Below are 6054 nucleotides of genomic sequence, written 5' to 3' on the forward strand. Positions count from 1 at the left end.
CAAGAATTGGTGCTCTTACTCCAAGAGTTTTCATGAGATCCCGAAAGTATTGACTTTCGGGATCTCATGAAAACTCTTCAAGAAACACGAATCCATCATTAATTTTTTATTTCAGCCAGCCCCTTGCATGGTGCCCCAAAAACTAATCCATGCAACAGGGATTTTGCCGAATAATGTCCTTAATTATTTTTTTCGTCATTTTTTCATAGATTCCTCATGAATTAGTAAATTACGAAATTTATTTGTTGTTAATTAATTTTGTATTGCTTAAACAATTTCATTTACCCAGAATATCGCGAATTAAGGATATTTTATGAATATTACGGTCTATTTAATGAACTTGGAGAGTGTACATTTGTATTTCAATTTTTTTCTATTGCTCAAACAATTTATTTTTGTTTGAATACAAAGATTTAAAAGGGAAAAGCTAGAAAATCATGCTTTCTTGCTTGTTCACGAATTAATGGCATATTTTTAATGTTTCGGAATAATTTATGATGGTAAACAGTGCATTTATTTTTATTTTAGTTGTCTATTGATTGTTTAAACAATGTATAATGATCCAAATGCAACTTTTGACAGGAAAAATGAGCGATTTTATTGCTATAATATCATAAATCAATGATATTTTCTGAATGAATTATATCAATCAATGAAGGATAGCAGTGCAGAACTAGATAACCAACAAGATGAGAATTCCTCAGGAGAGCGAAAAAGCATTCATTTAGAATTCTGAGGTAACAAATTCAAAGGTTTTAAAAATCGCTTTACGGTAGCAATTGAAAATAAAATTTTGAATTTCTCTCAACCATAAAAATCTTTTTCCCAAAACATGGGGAAGGTAAATAAGAATAACAAAAGTTTGATACAATCAAATTATTCTTCATGGAGAAAATAAATATTCAATGTGACGGTATCGCACTGAGATAGACCATTATTTGGTGAAAGGCCTATAAAAATAAGAAACTTGTTGTTTCAATAAACGATAATAATTTCAAAAAAATTCGTAAAGGGAAGAAAAAATTTTTACTGGGCTAAAATTGTAACTAAAATGTAAATTACATATTTCTATTACTGTGTTAAAAAATTAGACTTTCAATAAATCTTTTTATCACAGCTTGTATTTGATTTTTTTAAAAGTTTTTATGCAATAAACCCATTTTTTAAAAAATTTTGTTTAGCTAGTTCTATGATCCTACCCTTCAAATATGAATACCTATTTCTGAACATTTTAAAATATATTTTTAAATAAATAAGAATTAAAAATAATAAATATGTTCAGAAATAGGTATTAACACTTATTACTTAGGCAATAGCAGTTGGAAAATACTATTAGTTCGCACTCTTATAATTTAACGTTTTTCTTAAATAAACATTGTTTCAACAATAAGCAGAAGGTTAAAAAGTCTAATAATTAGAAGAAAGTAATAAAACGTATTGAAAATGAAAGCAAGTAAACCATTTCTCCAGCCTTTTTTGTCAAAAGTTGAACTAAAACAATTCTAAATTGTTTAAACAATTAATAAAGAACTAAATAGAAAAAGGACTCTTTTTATTTATAAATTATGCCAAAGCATTAAGATGATGTCATTAGTTCGTGATATTATAAGATAATCCTTTGTTTAAGGAAATGCCAATTGTTCAAACAATGAAATATAAAGTACGATTTTGTACCTTTTTCGTTAAAATGTTAAAATTTAAACAAAAAATTGTTTAAACAATAAAAAAACATATTAATCATAAAATACCCTTAATTCGCGATATTATATATAAATAAAATTGTTCAAGTAAACAAAAATGGTTTAAACAATAAAAAATTAATTTAAAAAATTTTTAATGTAATTTACTAATTCATGAGGAATATGTGAAAACAATGAGAACAAAATAATAATAAAAGGCAATATTGTGCAAAATCCTTATTGCACTTGCATGGGGTAGTTTTAGGGCACCATGGAAGGGACTGGTTGAAATTAAAAACGAATTATGGATTCGTATTCGTGAAAAGTTTTTATGGGATTTTGAAAGTATTACCTATAATTTAATATACATTTTTACGTTGTACACATATTTTGTACGCGTTCACTTTTTTTCGAAACCTAACAAAATAGGGGCTAGCTGAATAAACTAAACTTCGAAAGTATTAAAATTTGAAAACAATATTAACATTTAATATATGTGAGGATTTAAGAATAATTTTATTTTGAATATTTAAACCAATTTTCCAATTATTTGCGTCTCTTTCCAATTAGTAGTGCAGTTCTTAAACAAAGAGAAAACTAAGCTTCATTTAAAAGCTAATCAGCTCGAACGCTTGTGGTTTTTATTAGATTTTCCAGAAATCTTTGGTATTCAACGTTCACTGGTGGTCGGTAGTCGTGAATTCCAGGCGTTTCTGAGGTCTGAGTATTCTAGTCAATGTAAAGTAAAATGCTGGAGTCGTTTTCCGTGTCATCAGACCGACAAGGACGGTCACTTTATGGAGAAAAAAGACAGAGTACTCGTTAACGGACCGGATGCAATGATTTCCTCGTGATTGCATAAGGATAGTGAATCAAGCTCGATTTCTACTAAATTTCCGAGGTACAATTTTCAATTTACGATATTGGGGGCGAAGTCATTCATGAGAATTGGAGTCAATTGATTCTAATATGGAGATCAAACAGCAAGGATTCAAAGAGGAGAAACTCTACTTCCTTAAAAGTTAATAAAAATGTATCTCACACGTACTAAGGTCCCATCCAAACACTACGTTACACTGCTATGTAGAATATGAAAGTGAATAAAATTTTTTGAAATGCTTAACAAAATGTAAATTAGTTCGTTTAAAAAACTTCCCCTTTGTTGAAAAATCAACTACGTGGTTACAAATTCAACTATTATGTTGAAAATGTAATTATTTAGTTAAAGTCTACTATATTGTTAAAAAAACTACTATTTTAGCTAAAAGAATTATCCCCCTATTATTTCTCCATTTTCTTGAAAAACATCCCATTTCCCCTTTTTTGAGACCATTTTAGACTGTGGTGTCTGCTAAATTATTATTAGTATTTCTTGAAGGGCCCCTGAATTAAAATTTAATTTTCGTAGAACTAATTTTCGTATCGAACTGTTGATTATCCCTTTCCAATTTAAATTAATATTCAAATTGTCAATAACATTTTAACAACAAAAAATAAAATAATAAATTCAATCTAGATAATTATTTCCGCGGAAATTTTTTTATTCATTCAAGTTGTTTATGCTTTCTATAAAGTATATCTTCAGAGGAAGCGCATGCTATCGTTAGATATTAGATCATTCTTACAAATGGTGATTCATAAAAATGAATTGGGTTCTTCAACCTTATCTGCTCTTTTCTCAGCATAGTATTACAATTTTTTTTTAGAAATGTTATAATCGTTTTCGTAAACATAAATCATAATTTTTTATCCCCTTGTAAAAAGCCGGACGTGTTTAAACTTAGAGGGGTCGTGACTCGTGATCGTAAAATTACCGGTATCGATTTCCTTCATAATCGAAGCGTATCGAAGTCACTGATAAAATACGATTAAAGCAATTTATACCTGCATAATAAAGCAAATAAAGCTAACACCTATATTACGGGCATAAATAAAACGAGGTCGGAACCGAACAATCGGATTTTTATAAACAAAGACCTACATTGTTTATTCAAATTAATAGGATCTTATTAAACAAAGCACCTAATTATTGATGACCTATAATATTTTGATTCGATATTTAGACAGCATGTTTTATATGACTTAAGAATTTGTGAGTTCTCTGGGTGAAGAAAATATCCAAATGAAAAATCTTACCTGAATTTTTATTCAAATTCCAACTTAAAATCGTCACTGACTGTTCACTACGTGGCACTTAGAAACTGCATAATCCACTTTAATTAACATAAAGCTAACACCCAATAATAAAGCAATCAGTTCACTAATTTATCTTGCTTCGAAGCAAATCGACCCACACGATTATTAACCGATCTCCAAGATTTACACATTTGAGTCACATATTGGAACTAATACACTGAGATCTTAGTGAGTACGAGTCACGTGGAAACTATTCACACAGAAGCTACACATACATGTTGAACAAATAATTATTCCAGAATTCGTAAAGTTGAGCTGGAGCTTGGAGAAGATTCAGTTTAGTCGCATTCAGGAATAGTATTGAAATTCCAGACACGAGGTATGATTTTTGTTTTGTGCGCTAATATTTCGGCACTGATGATCGGCACGAATATTTTCTTGTGGATGCAAGGGAAGAGAAATGAAAAGACAAGAATAAGGTGAGATTTCTGAGCAGGTAAGAAGGAACGCAGCAGCGCAGCCTTCACCGTCGAGCAACAGGTAGATACTGTAGCGGGACAACGAGAATGTAACAGAGTGACTGTGCTACTCGGATGGATCTTGAATGCGGAGGAGTATGCTGACTATGTTAAAGTAGACTTCACACCGTGCTGCCGGAAACTGCAGCAGATATCACCGTTATCAGTGAAAGAGATGATAATAGGTCAATATTCTACAATTTACATGTTACTATAACTCTTTGAATAATTTAAATGAAGCTCGTACATTTATGATCATATCGAAATTTAAATTTTCCTTGGAATAGTTACAGAGAACCCTTTTGTCTAAATTAATATTTCAAAACATTGACAAAAGAGTCAAAATACTTCATTCGGAAAAAGCTTTAATACTACTTAAAAAATTATTCTTGTTGTTGATGTTCATTTATTAGTTGTTCATAACTAAAAAACCAAAGAAAACAATTATATTTGAAAACTTGAATTAATTACAACGTCATTCGAATTGAAAAATCAAACAAAAAAGTAGAAAATTCCATATAAAGCGGCACTTTCTAGAATTATTCTAAGAGGACATTCTTGTAAATAAAATGTTTAAGCAAGTATATTGTTAACTCTAAATGATTAGTCTCTCGCTCTAACAAAAAAGTTAAAAGCAAGCTGAAAATGCAGATAAAGCTATGACTTTCTGACTCTAATCTAAAAGAAAATCGATATAAATAGTAATAAATTGTTTAAAAAATGTATTCAAACATATAATTGTCATTAGAAAGTAATACTTTATGTATTATAAAATATTTTGCTAAAAGACACTGCAAAATGGTCATAATTAACGGCAAAAACTCGCTATTCTCAATTTTTTACTTATGGGTTTTTTTGGAACCCTGCGGAACAGACTGGTGTGGCTGAAATTCAAAAAATAATCTTGATTCGTACTTTATAGCTAATTGTAAAGAGAAAAGTTGTGGTCCAACTCGATAACCTAATATTGACGATTTTGCAAAATTGACCAAAAATAATTTTTTTTTCTTAACAAAATATTAAAGAAAATATTATATTATACCAAAGAAGAACTTCAGCTTCGTCATTACTATAAATACATGTACCTGAAGTTTTGAACGTTCAGATGAACGAAATATTTGCCGAAATTTTTATTTTACCTATAAATATTGTTCCAACTGCAATTTAAATTGTGCATTATAAGTCTTTTCCAATAATGCTTCATTTTTAATATAAATTAACAAACATTTTAGCACTTCACCTGGTTTGCAAAGTCACCAGTAAAAAATTTCGTTCATTTGTAAGTTCATAACTTCAACCACATTATAAATACTGGGTTTCATAATTGAAAAATAGAATTTACTTACAGGAACTTACTACATTTTTCCAACCCCTTTCGTGACGATAGAGGGTAAACTACCCCCTCTTTTAATTTAATCCAAGTTTTAATTGAAATAGATTAATACTTCTTTTGGACTTAATAAAAATAATGAAAGTCCGAACCTAATCGTTGCACAACGGCGCTGTCACTATTTTCACGTTTTTTGGGGGTATTTTACCCTCTATCGTCACGAAAGGGGTTGGAAAAGGGTAGTAAGTTCCCGTAAGTAAATTCAGTAGTGCAATGATGCAACCAAGTATTTATACGAGGGTAGTTCAATAAGTCCTTAGAATGACCAACAAATGGCGCGCGAATCGCTCCAAATCATCTGTTTTCAGTCAGCACCACTCCCGACTAGATA

At 29.9% G+C, this 6054-nt stretch overlaps 1 protein-coding gene across 3 annotated transcripts in view; it reads right to left on the reverse strand.

Annotated features, from left to right (window-relative positions):
- LOC117168981 overlaps nt 1-6054 on the reverse strand; it is a 247487-nt gene that overhangs the window by 43491 nt on the left and 197942 nt on the right. Inside the window, exon 1 of one of the 3 annotated variants that reach the window (XM_033355000.1) lies at nt 3816-4329. The exons of the other annotated variants lie outside the window; for them this stretch is intronic. The gene's annotated coding sequence lies outside the window, so the exon portion shown is untranslated. Of the gene's footprint in view, nt 1-3815; nt 4330-6054 lie in introns of those variants that run through there. 3 annotated transcript variants of the gene reach the window in all.

The sequence above is a fragment of the Belonocnema kinseyi genome, chromosome 3 (genome assembly GCF_010883055.1).
Source record: "Belonocnema kinseyi isolate 2016_QV_RU_SX_M_011 chromosome 3, B_treatae_v1, whole genome shotgun sequence".
Lineage (NCBI taxonomy): Eukaryota > Metazoa > Arthropoda > Insecta > Hymenoptera > Cynipidae > Belonocnema > Belonocnema kinseyi.